This window comes from Rana temporaria, chromosome 2 (assembly GCF_905171775.1).
Source record: "Rana temporaria chromosome 2, aRanTem1.1, whole genome shotgun sequence".
In the NCBI taxonomy this organism is placed as follows: domain Eukaryota; kingdom Metazoa; phylum Chordata; class Amphibia; order Anura; family Ranidae; genus Rana; species Rana temporaria.
The window spans coordinates 103,873,906-103,889,337 of NC_053490.1; the positions used below are offsets into that span (position 1 = coordinate 103,873,906).

A 15,432-nucleotide genomic window follows, 5' to 3' on the forward strand; every position below is an offset into this window, starting at 1 on the left:
TATTCTATAGTTTGACCAGGGAGTGGTTGAATTGTACTGCATTTACATATAGCTCTGGCTTATATTAGAGGAACAAAGCATTTAGGAAAGGTTTTGCAATTTTTCTAAACATTGTTTTGCCCATGTAACCTCATCTTATCTTATGTATCTCAACTTACCACCAGCTGAAATCGAGACTCATCAGACCAGGCAACATTTTTCCAATCTTCTATTGTCCAATTTTAGTGAGCCTGTGCGAATTGTTGCCTCAGTTTCCTGTTCTAAGCTGTCAGGAGTGGCACCCGGTGTGGTCTTCTGCTGCTGTAGCCCATCTGCTTCAGGGTTCGATGTGTTGTGTGTTCAGAGATGGTATTCAGCATAACTTGGTTGTAACGAGTGGTTATTTGAGTTGCTGTTACCTTTCTTTCATTTCAATCCAGTCTGCCCGTTCTCCTCTGACATCAACTAGGCACTTTCGTCCACATAACTGCTGCTCACTGGATATTTTCTCTTTTTTGGACCATTCTCTGTAAACCCTAGAGATGTTTGTCTGTAAAAATCCCATTAGATCAGCAGTTTTTGAAATACTCAGACCAGCCCGTCTGGCACCAACAACCATGTCACTTTCAAAGTCACGTAAATCTTTTTCCCCCATTCTTATGCTTTAAACTTTAGCAAGTCGTCTTCGCCATGTCTAGGTGCCTAAATGTATTGAGTTGTTGCCATGTGATTGGCTGATTAGCAATTTTTGTTACCAAGCAATTGAAGAGGTGTACCCAATAAAGTGGCCGGTGAGTGTATATACATATATACCATTCACACTGTGGGTTAAATTCTACCAGAACGAGAGCCACATATACTGAATTCCGTGAGACTGATTACAAATGACACTGAAAAACAAGAGTAGCTCATACGGCAAGGCATGGCTATACTTGGAATGAAGTTATAAGCATGGATGATTACGTTTCCTGAAATTCCCCTTATCTACATCTTTGGAAAATCATCACATTTACAGTACATGGGTGTAATGATTAGAGCAGCACTGGAGGTAGATTAGGTGAACTCCAAGCAAATATAAGCACACTGGGGTAGATTCAGTAACATTTGCACAGTTTTTACGTAGGCGCAGGGCACCGTTTTTGCCCTGCGCCCCCGCAAATTTTCTGCGCTACCATCGATTCACAGAGCAGTAGCTCCGTAAATTGCGTGGGCGCTCCGGCAAAATGCCCGGCGTAAGCGCGCGCAATTTAAATGATCCCGTAGGGGGCGGGAATCATTTAAATTAGGCGCGTTCCCGCGCCGAGCGTAGGGCGCATGCTCCGTCGGGAAACTTTCCCGACGTGCATTGCGGCAAATTACGTCATTTGCTTCAAAGTGAACGTGAATGGCGTCCAGCGCCATTGACGATTGACTTACGCAAACAACGTAAAATCTAAACTTCGCAACGCGGGAACGACGGGTATACTTAGCATTGGCTGCCCCTGCTTTTAGCATGTGCAGCCTTACGCGAAACCCGACGTACGCAAACGACGTAAACTGCGTAAGCAGGGCTCGCGTAACGTTGTGAATCGGCGTTAGTATGTAATTTGCATACTATACGCTGACCACAACGGGAACACCACCTAGCGGCCTGCGTAAGAATGCAGCCTAAGATATGAGGGCATAGGAGCCTTATGCCACGCATATCTTAGGCTGCAGTCGGCGTAACAAGCTCTCTGAATCAGGAGAAGTCGTTACGCCGGGGCAAGTAAGCAATTGCGCTGCGTAACTATGGTTACGCAGGCGCAATTGCTTTTTGAATCTGGGCCACTGTATAATGCATGCTATATCAGTAGTATATTTGTTCTTACATACAGCTAGTATAAGTACCTACATTTAGGTCCATATATATTTGGACACAGGCACAATTTTCATACTTTTGGCTCTGTATGCCACCAGAAGAAATTTAACCACTTAACCACTTCAATACCAGGCGCTTACACCCCCCACCTGCCCATGCCAATTTTCAGCTTTCAGTGCTGTCGCTGTTTAAATGACAATTGCGCGGTCGTGCTACACTGTACCCAAACGGAATTTTTATAATTTGTTTCCACAAATAGAGCTTTCTTTTGGTGCCATTTGGTCACCTCTGTGTTTTTTTATTTTTTGCTAAACAACCGAAACGACCGAATTTAAAAAAAAAATATGTTTTTCTTTTGTGTCTGTTATAACATTTTGTAAATAAGTATGTTTTCTTCTTCACTGATGGGCACTGATAAGGCGGCACTGACGGCAACTGATAAGGCGGCACCAATGTGGTGGCCCCAATGAGGTGGCACTGATGGGCACTGACGATGTGCACTGATAGGCGGTACTGATGGGCACTGGTAGGTGGCACTGATGGGTGGCGCTGATATGCAGCACTGATGGGCATTGATAGGCGGCACTGATGGGCACTCATGGGTGGCCAAAACGAATTTCTTCACTGGTGGGCACTGATAGGCGACACTCATGGGCACTGATAGGCAGCACTGCTGGGCATTGATAAATAGCACTAATAGGCATCACTGATAGCACTGGTAGGCATTGGGGATGGGCATTGATTGGCAGCTGCCTGGGCACTGATTGGCATTTCCCTGGTGGTCTAGGGTGGCATACCTGGTGGTCCAGTGTTGTGGCCTTCCCTGGTGGTCCATTGCGGCACCCTGGTGATCTTGGGCGGGCATCAGAGGTGTTGCTGCGCTGATAAACAATCAGCACAGACCCCCATGTCAGGAGAGCAGCCAAACGGTTCTCCTCTATTTGCGTCTGTCAGACGCGAGTGAAGAAAAGCCGATCACCAGCTCTTCCTGTTTACATCGTGATCAGCCGTGATTGGACACCCTTAATGACCAGGCCATTTTTTGTGATATGTACTGACAATTGTGCGGTCATGCGACACTGTACCCAAACAAAATATATGTCCTTTTTTTCCACAAATAGAGCTTTATTTTGGTGGTATTTGATCACCTCTGCGGTTTTTATTTTTTGCGCTATAAACAAAAAAAAGGGCGTACATTTTGAAAAAATAATTATATTTTTTTACTTTTTGCTATGATAAATATCCCCAATTAAAAAAAAAAAAAAAAATGTCTTCATCAGTTTAGGCCAATATGTATTCTTCTACATATTTTTGGTAAAAAAATCACAATGAGCGTATAATTGATTGGTTTGCACAAAAGTTATCGCGTCTACAAAATAGGCGATAGATTTATGGCATTTTTATTATTATTGTTTTGTACTAGTAATGGCGGTGATCAACGATTTTTAGCGGGACTGCGACATTGCGGCAGACAGATCGGACACCTAACTGACATTTTTGACACTTTTTTGGGAACCAGTGACATTATTACAGTAATCAGTGCTAAAAATATGCCGGCGGACATCGAGTCTGACCTATCCGCTGATTGGCTCCCCTGCTAGCCACAAATCACCGGTGTAAGAGCCAACGTACAATGATGGCGATTTCCGGGAACCAGCCACATTGCTCTTACTGAAGAAGTCAACACCCTGATGACATGCGTCTAGGGTGCGGAGCTCACGCACTGACGTCATACCGCAGTCATCTCGAAAATTGTACAGTATGTTTGCCATGCCTTGCAGTTTGCACAAGCTGATTGTGCTACACATTTTTGTAAATATTTTATTATATCTTTTCATGTGACAACACTGAAGAAATTACACAAAAGTGAGTACACCTCTAAGTGAAAATATCCAAATTGGGCCCAATTAGCCGTTTTCCCTCCCCGGTGTCATGTGACTCGTTAGTGTTACAAGGTCTCAGGTGTGTTAAATTTGGTGTTATCACTCTCACTCTCTCATACTGGTCACAGGAAGTTCAACATGGCACCTCATGGCAAAAAACTCTCTGAGGATCTTACATTTTTTTTTTTTTTTTGCTCTACATAAAGATGGCCTAGGCTATAAGAAGATTTTCAAGACCCTGAAACTGAGCTGCAGCACGGTGGCCAAGACCATTCAGCAGTTTAACAGGACGCTCAGAACAGGCCTCGCCATGAGTTCTGCTAGCACTGGGGAGCTACAGTTCATTGAGGGAAGCATGAATGCCAACATGTACTGTGACATACTGAAGAAGAGCATGATCCCCTCCATTAGGAGACTGGGCCGCAGGGCAGTACTCCAACATGATAACATCACCAAACACACCTTCACGATGATCACTGCCTTGATAAAGAAGCTGAGGGTAAAGGTGATGGACTGGCCAAACATGTCTCCAGACCTAAACCCTATTGAGCATCTGTGGGTCATCCTCAAACAGAAGGTGGAGGAGCGCAAGGTCTCTAACATCCACCAGCTTTGTGATGTCTTCATGGAGGAGTGGAAGAGGACTTTGTGGCAACCTGTGAAGCTCTGGTGAACTCCATGCCCAAGAAGGTTAAGGCAGTGCTGGAAAATATTGGTGACCACACAAAATATTGACACTTTGGGCCCAATTTGGACATTTTTACTTAGGGGTGCACTTACTTTTGTTGCAAGCAGTTTAGACATTAATGGCCGTGTGTTGAGTTATTTTGAGAGGACAGCAAATTGTCACTGTTATACAAGCTGTACACTCACTACTTTACATTGCAGCAAAGTGTCATTTCTTCAGTGTTGTCACATGAAAAGATATAATAAAATATTTACAAAAATGTGAGGGGTGTACTCACTTTTGTGAGATACTGTATTTATGTGTGTGTATGTTTCTGAATGTACAGGAATAGGATAGGTCACAGTCTATTTACACATTAAAAGGGAAGTCATCAAGATTCATAGTATTGGCAGACTCTTCCTAGGCTAATTCTATTCAAAAGGCCAATGCAACCTGTGACAAGAAAATATTAATTATTCACATTGCCAAAATGTCCCAGAAATGAGTTTCCACTACAGTTGGCTTTAAAGGGGTTGTAAAGGTTCGTTTTTTATTTTCTAAATAGGTTCCTTTAAGCTAGTGCATTGTTGGTTCACTTACCTTTTCCTTCCATTTCCCTTCTAAATGTATTTCTCACTTCCTGTTCCTCCTCAGAAAGCTTGCCCAGTCCCAAGGGAGAGGGCGAGCACACTGACTAACCCCCAGCCAGAACGACTCGGATGATGGGGGCAAGTTTACCGGGGAGAAACAGGAAGTGAGAAATTCAGACAAAGAAAAAAAACATTTAGAAGGGAAATCAAAGGAAAAGGTAAGTGAACCAACAATGCAATGGTTAAAGTAAACGATTTAGAAGATAGAAAAAATTAGCCTTTACAACCCCTTTAATTGTTATTTTCAGTAACTTCAGCTAGGGTTGTTCATGTTAAGAACAAAAGTGTTTGATCAACCGATCAGTTGCCTTTACATCTTAGTAGATGGGGGAAGGAAACTATATCAGGAATGGATTTTCGATCGCAGCGCATGTACATATACGTCCACAGAATGGCACGTACAGGCAGATGGGCGTACATGTAAGTCCCTGCCTAGACGGGGGTCGGGGGTCCGATTGGGGCCCCCCCGCTACACGCGGCGGTCGGATTCCCTCGGGGAGCGATCCGGGACGACGGCGCGGCTATTCGTTTCTAGCCACCCCCTCGCGATCGCTCCCCGGAGCTGAAGAACGGGGAGAGCCGTATGTAAACACGGCCTCCCCGTGCTTCACTGTGGCTCCGTCATCGATCGTATCATCCCTTTTATAGGGAGACACAATCGATGACGTCAGACCTACAGCCACACCCCCCTACAGTTGTAAACACACACTAGGTGAAACATAACTCCTTCAGCGCCCCCTGTGGTTAACTCCCAAACTGCAACTGTCATTTTCACAATAAACAATGCAATTTAAATGCATTTTTTGCTGTGAAAATGACAATGGTCCCAAAAATGTTTCAAAATTGTCCGAAGTGTCCGCCGTAATGTCGCAGTCACGAAAAAAAAATCGCTGATCGCCGCCATTAGTAGTAACAAAAAAAAAAATTAATAAAAATGCAATAAAAGTATCCCCTATTTTGTAAACGCTATAGATTTTGCGCAAACCAACCGATAAACGCTTACTGCGATTTTTTTACCACAAATATGTAGACGAATACCTATCGGCCTAAACTGAGGAAAAAAAATGTTTTTTTTATATATTTTTGGGGGATATTTATTATAGAAACAAGTTAAAAATATTGCATTTTTTTTCAAAACTGCCGCTATATTTTTGTTTATAGCGCAAAAAATAAAAACTGCAGAGGTGATCAAATACCACCAAAAGAAAGCTCTATTTGTGGGAAAAAAAGGACGTCAATTTTGTTTGGGAGCCACGTCGCACGACCGCGCAATTGTCTGTTAAAGCGACGCAGTGCCGAATCGCAAAACCTGGCCTGGGCCTTTAGCTGCATTTTGGTCCGGGGCTTAAGTGGTTAAAGAATGATCTAGGATGTAATATACATTATTGCATGCATGGAAGCCACTGAGGTGTATAATATAGATCTGACATACAGTATATGTATGTAGAAAAAGAAATTTACCCCACGGGGCTTTGGACAGCAAAGGTATAAAAGTGTAACAAATGTAATATAATAAAGCATGGTTTATTTTATGGTTGTCAATAACATACATTTTAAATGCAATAACAAATTGAAAGAAAACCCTTTACGGATCTGGTGATACAATACATATTCCACAATATTGGACAAATGTATACAACATTGCTTTATGCTGTGTGATGTGCGTTCCCCGACGCGTTTCGACCTCTAAGTGGTCTCTTCAGGGGGATGGTTGATTCTACAAAAATATACATAACATAAATTTGCGATCAAAAAAGTATAAATATAAATCACATAAATTGACCCAAGAATAAGGTTTACCGTTAACGAATGAAGTGGGTTTTGTAATAACCAGAGATGTGCAGAGCCGTTAGAAAATCCGAAGGGAGCGCCACCCACAACCCCATGGGGGAGAGAGGGAAACCAAAACAGACCCCAGGGGGGTTGCAAGGAGCCGCACAGTGGACGCCCTCCGAGGATCAGGGGAGCCGGTGCCTGCAGAGTGCCCCCAATGGGTTAGCCCTGTGTAATTGAAGAGAATTAGAAATATTAAATCATAGCATATTGTGCTAAAGTGTAGGATTATCTGTGGGTAAGGCATGTATATAAAAAAGAGGGACTGGCAGCAGGTTTGTAATTTTATCTGAAAAAAGCAAAAAAAAATATTTTTTCCTTTTTTCTTCTTTATTGAATTAGATCTACTCGTTGATGACCCGAAGGGGTAACTAGTCAATAAATAATGGTCAGGAATTGATGTGTATATTAAGGTACTTAATATAAAAATAGTATAAGAGTGCTCCAATGGCAGACAAAAGTGATTAAGAGACTTTATTAGTCTGGTAAAAGGTGCGTGTACAAGGGTGGGGATGTGTGAGACACATTACAATGTGTATGTTACGTGGACCATCAAAGAATATGTGGATACATATGGTGATAGTAAAAATGTTGGAAATATATGAAAAAAATAAATAAATAAATAAAATAAATAAATAAACAAGAAAACAAAAAGAAGGGGGGAGTGAAAGTTGAAAAATCAACATAGGAGTGTAATAATAAAAGGGTGCTGTTACCTGATAGGGGATTAAATGGATAGGAGTAGGTAAAGTGTGGGCTTGTAGAGCTTGTTGTTGAGTATTCAGATCTAGGCTGCAGACAGTGCAGGGAAGACCCAGGCTTCCAATGTTGGAGGAGATGAAAGGAATGAACTGCTGTCCATGCTCAGCTGCCTGGAATCAAGACTTGACTCACAGGCAGACTGTCTTTTATATGCCAGTGGGCGTGGCCATGAATGGGGGCTTAACACTGCTGTCCATGCTCAGCTGCCTGGAATCAAGACTTGACTCATAGGCAGACTATCTTTTTTATGCCAGTGGGCGTGGCCATAGGTGGGGGCTAAACACATGCTGGCTCCAGGCTTCCCCATAGATCACGGAGATGACGTAAGGGCCGCTACACGAGCAGCCCTGGTGCGGCTCCCTCGGCGCTCCGGAAGGTCAGGGGACCCCGACCACTGTCGTCACCCCCGTCGCAAGCTGCATGACGTCGTGGCGAGCCGCGCACGCCGGCGCCTCATGCGCGCGCAGCCCGCCACGGCCATACGGGGATGATCGCAGAACGCCGCCGGCAAGGCAAAGCTCAGTGGGCGGTCGAGAACCCCCGGCCGCACCTGAGCAAAAAAGGGGGGGGTGGGAATGTGGAACACTCCACCGCCCCCCACCACCTTGCCGGGAACCCCCATGGGACCGCGAAACCCCCCCCCCCACCCGGGGGCACAGAGGGGCCTCCCCGGATGACCGGCTACAATAAAAACTGGTTGCAAACATGGCAAAATGCACATGATGGTGTAAAACGGTGTCATAAAATGCATGTGAACTATGCATCAAAAATATTTACATGAGCTGTGTGCTAATTCCATATCATGAAAACCCCTGCGTGTGTGATCCCCAGCAGATACCCCTATGGGTGTCTGAGCAGAAATGCAATTCAGAAGTACGTGGTAGATGCTTACTGATGCGTGGGGAGAAGAGAGAAGAAAGGAATCATTCACTCTGGTCGCACAACTAATGGGTGTCTTATCTATGGTGAGAAACACCCATAAGTAATCCTTGAATAAATGTCAAGGTGCAAGTGGGGATGCAGGGGTTTAATGACAGGACGGAAAAAACGCACAGTTCAAGTCAAGTCTCAATGTGTCAAGGGGAACGGGTGTTTATCCACCCAAAAAAATTTTTGTTGGCTGAGGAAAGACACATAAGCGAAGAGACAAGAATGCTGCGAACCCCAAGATTGAATCGTGTAGAAAAAGAAATTTACCCCACGGGGCTTTGGACAGCAAAGGTATAAAAGTGTAACAAATGTAATATAATAAAGCATGGTTTATTTTATGGTTGTCAATAACATACATTTTAAATGCAATAACAAATTGAAAGAAAACCCTTTACGGATCTGGTGATACAATACATATTCCACAATATTGGACAAATGTATACAACATTGCTTTATGCTGTGTGATGTGCGTTCCCCGACGCGTTTCGACCTCTAAGTGGTCTCTTCAGGGGGATGGTTGATTCTACAAAAATATACATAACATAAATTTGCGATCAAAAAAGTATAAATATAAATCACATAAATTGACCCAAGAATAAGGTTTACCGTTAACGAATGAAGTGGGTTTTGTAATAACCAGAGATGTGCAGAGCCGTTAGAAAATCCGAAGGGAGCGCCACCCACAACCCCATGGGGGAGAGAGGGAAACCAAAACAGACCCCAGGGGGGTTGCAAGGAGCCGCACAGTGGACGCCCTCCGAGGATCAGGGGAGCCGGTGCCTGCAGAGTGCCCCCAATGGGTTAGCCCTGTGTAATTGAAGAGAATTAGAAATATTAAATCATAGCATATTGTGCTAAAGTGTAGGATTATCTGTGGGTAAGGCATGTATATAAAAAAGAGGGACTGGCAGCAGGTTTGTAATTTTATCTGAAAAAAGCAAAAAAAAATATTTTTTCCTTTTTTCTTCTTTATTGAATTAGATCTACTCGTTGATGACCCGAAGGGGTAACTAGTCAATAAATAATGGTCAGGAATTGATGTGTATATTAAGGTACTTAATATAAAAATAGTATAAGAGTGCTCCAATGGCAGACAAAAGTGATTAAGAGACTTTATTAGTCTGGTAAAAGGTGCGTGTACAAGGGTGGGGATGTGTGAGACACATTACAATGTGTATGTTACGTGGACCATCAAAGAATATGTGGATACATATGGTGATAGTAAAAATGTTGGAAATATATGAAAAAAATAAATAAATAAATAAAATAAATAAATAAACAAGAAAACAAAAAGAAGGGGGGAGTGAAAGTTGAAAAATCAACATAGGAGTGTAATAATAAAAGGGTGCTGTTACCTGATAGGGGATTAAATGGATAGGAGTAGGTAAAGTGTGGGCTTGTAGAGCTTGTTGTTGAGTATTCAGATCTAGGCTGCAGACAGTGCAGGGAAGACCCAGGCTTCCAATGTTGGAGGAGATGAAAGGAATGAACTGCTGTCCATGCTCAGCTGCCTGGAATCAAGACTTGACTCACAGGCAGACTGTCTTTTATATGCCAGTGGGCGTGGCCATGAATGGGGGCTTAACACTGCTGTCCATGCTCAGCTGCCTGGAATCAAGACTTGACTCATAGGCAGACTATCTTTTTTATGCCAGTGGGCGTGGCCATAGGTGGGGGCTAAACACATGCTGGCTCCAGGCTTCCCCATAGATCACGGAGATGACGTAAGGGCCGCTACACGAGCAGCCCTGGTGCGGCTCCCTCGGCGCTCCGGAAGGTCAGGGGACCCCGACCACTGTCGTCACCCCCGTCGCAAGCTGCATGACGTCGTGGCGAGCCGCGCACGCCGGCGCCTCATGCGCGCGCAGCCCGCCACGGCCATACGGGGATGATCGCAGAACGCCGCCGGCAAGGCAAAGCTCAGTGGGCGGTCGAGAACCCCCGGCCGCACCTGAGCAAAAAAGGGGGGGGTGGGAATGTGGAACACTCCACCGCCCCCCACCACCTTGCCGGGAACCCCCATGGGACCGCGGAACCCCCCCCCCCACCCGGGGGCACAGAGGGGCCTCCCCGGATGACCGGCTACAATAAAAACTGGTTGCAAACATGGCAAAATGCACATGATGGTGTAAAACGGTGTCATAAAATGCATGTGAACTATGCATCAAAAATATTTACATGAGCTGTGTGCTAATTCCATATCATGAAAACCCCTGCGTGTGTGATCCCCAGCAGATACCCCTATGGGTGTCTGAGCAGAAATGCAATTCAGAAGTACGTGGTAGATGCTTACTGATGCGTGGGGAGAAGAGAGAAGAAAGGAATCATTCACTCTGGTCGCACAACTAATGGGTGTCTTATCTATGGTGAGAAACACCCATAAGTAATCCTTGAATAAATGTCAAGGTGCAAGTGGGGATGCAGGGGTTTAATGACAGGACGGAAAAAACGCACAGTTCAAGTCAAGTCTCAATGTGTCAAGGGGAACGGGTGTTTATCCACCCAAAAAAATTTTTGTTGGCTGAGGAAAGACACATAAGCGAAGAGACAAGAATGCTGCGAACCCCAAGATTGAATCGTGTAGAAAAAGAAATTTACCCCACGGGGCTTTGGACAGCAAAGGTATAAAAGTGTAACAAATGTAATATAATAAAGCATGGTTTATTTTATGGTTGTCAATAACATACATTTTAAATGCAATAACAAATTGAAAGAAAACCCTTTACGGATCTGGTGATACAATACATATTCCACAATATTGGACAAATGTATACAACATTGCTTTATGCTGTGTGATGTGCGTTCCCCGACGCGTTTCGACCTCTAAGTGGTCTCTTCAGGGGGATGGTTGATTCTACAAAAATATACATAACATAAATTTGCGATCAAAAAAGTATAAATATAAATCACATAAATTGACCCAAGAATAAGGTTTACCGTTAACGAATGAAGTGGGTTTTGTAATAACCAGAGATGTGCAGAGCCGTTAGAAAATCCGAAGGGAGCGCCACCCACAACCCCATGGGGGAGAGAGGGAAACCAAAACAGACCCCAGGGGGGTTGCAAGGAGCCGCACAGTGGACGCCCTCCGAGGATCAGGGGAGCCGGTGCCTGCAGAGTGCCCCCAATGGGTTAGCCCTGTGTAATTGAAGAGAATTAGAAATATTAAATCATAGCATATTGTGCTAAAGTGTAGGATTATCTGTGGGTAAGGCATGTATATAAAAAAGAGGGACTGGCAGCAGGTTTGTAATTTTATCTGAAAAAAGCAAAAAAAAAATATTTTTTCCTTTTTTCTTCTTTATTGAATTAGATCTACTCGTTGATGACCCGAAGGGGTAACTAGTCAATAAATAATGGTCAGGAATTGATGTGTATATTAAGGTACTTAATATAAAAATAGTATAAGAGTGCTCCAATGGCAGACAAAAGTGATTAAGAGACTTTATTAGTCTGGTAAAAGGTGCGTGTACAAGGGTGGGGATGTGTGAGACACATTACAATGTGTATGTTACGTGGACCATCAAAGAATATGTGGATACATATGGTGATAGTAAAAATGTTGGAAATATATGAAAAAAATAAATAAATAAATAAAATAAATAAATAAACAAGAAAACAAAAAGAAGGGGGGAGTGAAAGTTGAAAAATCAACATAGGAGTGTAATAATAAAAGGGTGCTGTTACCTGATAGGGGATTAAATGGATAGGAGTAGGTAAAGTGTGGGCTTGTAGAGCTTGTTGTTGAGTATTCAGATCTAGGCTGCAGACAGTGCAGGGAAGACCCAGGCTTCCAATGTTGGAGGAGATGAAAGGAATGAACTGCTGTCCATGCTCAGCTGCCTGGAATCAAGACTTGACTCACAGGCAGACTGTCTTTTATATGCCAGTGGGCGTGGCCATGAATGGGGGCTTAACACTGCTGTCCATGCTCAGCTGCCTGGAATCAAGACTTGACTCATAGGCAGACTATCTTTTTTATGCCAGTGGGCGTGGCCATAGGTGGGGGCTAAACACATGCTGGCTCCAGGCTTCCCCATAGATCACGGAGATGACGTAAGGGCCGCTACACGAGCAGCCCTGGTGCGGCTCCCTCGGCGCTCCGGAAGGTCAGGGGACCCCGACCACTGTCGTCACCCCCGTCGCAAGCTGCATGACGTCGTGGCGAGCCGCGCACGCCGGCGCCTCATGCGCGCGCAGCCCGCCACGGCCATACGGGGATGATCGCAGAACGCCGCCGGCAAGGCAAAGCTCAGTGGGCGGTCGAGAACCCCCGGCCGCACCTGAGCAAAAAAGGGGGGGGTGGGAATGTGGAACACTCCACCGCCCCCCACCACCTTGCCGGGAACCCCCATGGGACCGCGGAAACCCCCCCCCCACCCGGGGGCACAGAGGGGCCTCCCCGGATGACCGGCTACAATAAAAACTGGTTGCAAACATGGCAAAATGCACATGATGGTGTAAAACGGTGTCATAAAATGCATGTGAACTATGCATCAAAAATATTTACATGAGCTGTGTGCTAATTCCATATCATGAAAACCCCTGCGTGTGTGATCCCCAGCAGATACCCCTATGGGTGTCTGAGCAGAAATGCAATTCAGAAGTACGTGGTAGATGCTTACTGATGCGTGGGGAGAAGAGAGAAGAAAGGAATCATTCACTCTGGTCGCACAACTAATGGGTGTCTTATCTATGGTGAGAAACACCCATAAGTAATCCTTGAATAAATGTCAAGGTGCAAGTGGGGATGCAGGGGTTTAATGACAGGACGGAAAAAACGCACAGTTCAAGTCAAGTCTCAATGTGTCAAGGGGAACGGGTGTTTATCCACCCAAAAAAATTTTTGTTGGCTGAGGAAAGACACATAAGCGAAGAGACAAGAATGCTGCGAACCCCAAGATTGAATCGTGTAGAAAAAGAAATTTACCCCACGGGGCTTTGGACAGCAAAGGTATAAAAGTGTAACAAATGTAATATAATAAAGCATGGTTTATTTTATGGTTGTCAATAACATACATTTTAAATGCAATAACAAATTGAAAGAAAACCCTTTACGGATCTGGTGATACAATACATATTCCACAATATTGGACAAATGTATACAACATTGCTTTATGCTGTGTGATGTGCGTTCCCCGACGCGTTTCGACCTCTAAGTGGTCTCTTCAGGGGGATGGTTGATTCTACAAAAATATACATAACATAAATTTGCGATCAAAAAAGTATAAATATAAATCACATAAATTGACCCAAGAATAAGGTTTACCGTTAACGAATGAAGTGGGTTTTGTAATAACCAGAGATGTGCAGAGCCGTTAGAAAATCCGAAGGGAGCGCCACCCACAACCCCATGGGGGAGAGAGGGAAACCAAAACAGACCCCAGGGGGGTTGCAAGGAGCCGCACAGTGGACGCCCTCCGAGGATCAGGGGAGCCGGTGCCTGCAGAGTGCCCCCAATGGGTTAGCCCTGTGTAATTGAAGAGAATTAGAAATATTAAATCATAGCATATTGTGCTAAAGTGTAGGATTATCTGTGGGTAAGGCATGTATATAAAAAAGAGGGACTGGCAGCAGGTTTGTAATTTTATCTGAAAAAAGCAAAAAAAAATATTTTTTCCTTTTTTCTTCTTTATTGAATTAGATCTACTCGTTGATGACCCGAAGGGGTAACTAGTCAATAAATAATGGTCAGGAATTGATGTGTATATTAAGGTACTTAATATAAAAATAGTATAAGAGTGCTCCAATGGCAGACAAAAGTGATTAAGAGACTTTATTAGTCTGGTAAAAGGTGCGTGTACAAGGGTGGGGATGTGTGAGACACATTACAATGTGTATGTTACGTGGACCATCAAAGAATATGTGGATACATATGGTGATAGTAAAAATGTTGGAAATATATGAAAAAAATAAATAAATAAATAAAATAAATAAATAAACAAGAAAACAAAAAGAAGGGGGGAGTGAAAGTTGAAAAATCAACATAGGAGTGTAATAATAAAAGGGTGCTGTTACCTGATAGGGGATTAAATGGATAGGAGTAGGTAAAGTGTGGGCTTGTAGAGCTTGTTGTTGAGTATTCAGATCTAGGCTGCAGACAGTGCAGGGAAGACCCAGGCTTCCAATGTTGGAGGAGATGAAAGGAATGAACTGCTGTCCATGCTCAGCTGCCTGGAATCAAGACTTGACTCACAGGCAGACTGTCTTTTATATGCCAGTGGGCGTGGCCATGAATGGGGGCTTAACACTGCTGTCCATGCTCAGCTGCCTGGAATCAAGACTTGACTCATAGGCAGACTATCTTTTTTATGCCAGTGGGCGTGGCCATAGGTGGGGGCTAAACACATGCTGGCTCCAGGCTTCCCCATAGATCACGGAGATGACGTAAGGGCCGCTACACGAGCAGCCCTGGTGCGGCTCCCTCGGCGCTCCGGAAGGTCAGGGGACCCCGACCACTGTCGTCACCCCCGTCGCAAGCTGCATGACGTCGTGGCGAGCCGCGCACGCCGGCGCCTCATGCGCGCGCAGCCCGCCACGGCCATACGGGGATGATCGCAGAACGCCGCCGGCAAGGCAAAGCTCAGTGGGCGGTCGAGAACCCCCGGCCGCACCTGAGCAAAAAAGGGGGGGGGTGGGAATGTGGAACACTCCACCGCCCCCCACCACCTTGCCGGGAACCCCCATGGGACCGCGGAAACCCCCCCCCCACCCGGGGGCACAGAGGGGCCTCCCCGGATGACCGGCTACAATAAAAACTGGTTGCAAACATGGCAAAATGCACATGATGGTGTAAAACGGTGTCATAAAATGCATGTGAACTATGCATCAAAAATATTTACATGAGCTGTGTGCTAATTCCATATCATGAAAACCCCTGCGTGTGTG

General features: G+C 44.7%; 4 long non-coding RNA genes across 4 annotated transcripts; all 4 read right to left on the minus strand.

Moving 5' to 3' along the window:
• Positions 1-6,524: 6,524 nt before the first annotated feature.
• Positions 6,525-8,054, minus strand: LOC120929317. The gene is made up of 3 exons (XR_005747366.1): positions 7,569-8,054; positions 6,820-7,020; positions 6,525-6,736 (listed from the first exon to the last, which is right to left on the minus strand). It is a non-coding gene; the product is annotated as an uncharacterized LOC120929317 (long non-coding RNA).
• An 801-nt stretch (positions 8,055-8,855) lies between these two features.
• Positions 8,856-10,386, minus strand: LOC120929319. Its single transcript, XR_005747368.1, has 3 exons — positions 9,900-10,386; positions 9,151-9,351; positions 8,856-9,067 (listed from the first exon to the last, which is right to left on the minus strand). It is a non-coding gene; the product is annotated as an uncharacterized LOC120929319 (long non-coding RNA).
• An 800-nt stretch (positions 10,387-11,186) lies between these two features.
• LOC120929318 lies at positions 11,187-12,717 on the minus strand. The gene is made up of 3 exons (XR_005747367.1): positions 12,232-12,717; positions 11,482-11,682; positions 11,187-11,398 (listed from the first exon to the last, which is right to left on the minus strand). It is a non-coding gene; the product is annotated as an uncharacterized LOC120929318 (long non-coding RNA).
• Positions 12,718-13,518: 801 nt separating this feature from the next.
• Positions 13,519-15,049, minus strand: LOC120929320. The gene is made up of 3 exons (XR_005747369.1): positions 14,563-15,049; positions 13,814-14,014; positions 13,519-13,730 (listed from the first exon to the last, which is right to left on the minus strand). It is a non-coding gene; the product is annotated as an uncharacterized LOC120929320 (long non-coding RNA).
• Between the last annotated feature and the right edge of the window lie 383 nt (positions 15,050-15,432).